This window comes from Corvus brachyrhynchos, unplaced genomic scaffold (genome assembly GCF_000691975.1).
Source record: "Corvus brachyrhynchos isolate BGI_N302 unplaced genomic scaffold, ASM69197v1 scaffold333, whole genome shotgun sequence".
NCBI classification, from domain to species: domain Eukaryota; kingdom Metazoa; phylum Chordata; class Aves; order Passeriformes; family Corvidae; genus Corvus; species Corvus brachyrhynchos.
This window is the reverse complement of record NW_008237250.1, coordinates 5785-6252: the sequence shown is the minus strand read 5'-3', so window position 1 is coordinate 6252 and position 468 is coordinate 5785. Positions and strand designations below refer to the sequence as shown.

At 63.9% G+C, this 468-nt stretch overlaps 1 protein-coding gene across 1 annotated transcript in view; it reads right to left on the bottom strand.

The window, feature by feature from the left end:
* The window catches only part of LOC108445721 (basic salivary proline-rich protein 1-like), a gene marked incomplete at its 5' end in the record, with an annotated part of 5416 nt that overhangs the window by 3541 nt on the left and 1407 nt on the right, over positions 1-468 (bottom strand). The window lies entirely within an intron of this gene.

Genomic DNA, 468 nt, shown 5'->3' with positions numbered 1-468 from the left:
GAGTGGTAGGCAGGGGGGACCGCTCGGGTGGGGGTCAGGAGGGGGAAGGGCGTCCCCGGGTGTGGCTGAGGTGGCATCAGAAGCCGCCAGGTGTCATTCAGGCAAGAGCAGAAGGCCCAAGGTGTGACTGAGGTGGGATCAGAACGTTCCCATGCACCCCCCGGGTGTGCCCCAGGTGTGACCACAACCCCAAGTGCATCCCAGAAGTGTCCCAGGTGTGTCGCAGGTATGCCCCAGGTGTGATCACACCCCCTAGGTGTGCCCCAGGTGTGATCACACACCCCAGATGCCTCCCAGATGTGCCCCAGGTGTGATCACACTCCCCAAGTGTGTCCCAGGTGTGTCCCAGGGTGTCCCAGGGTGTGACCACACTCCCCAAGCATGTCCCAGGTGTGTCCCAGGTGTGATCACACCCCCCAGGTGTGTCCCACGTGTCTGGCAGGTGTGCCCCAGGGGGGATCACACACC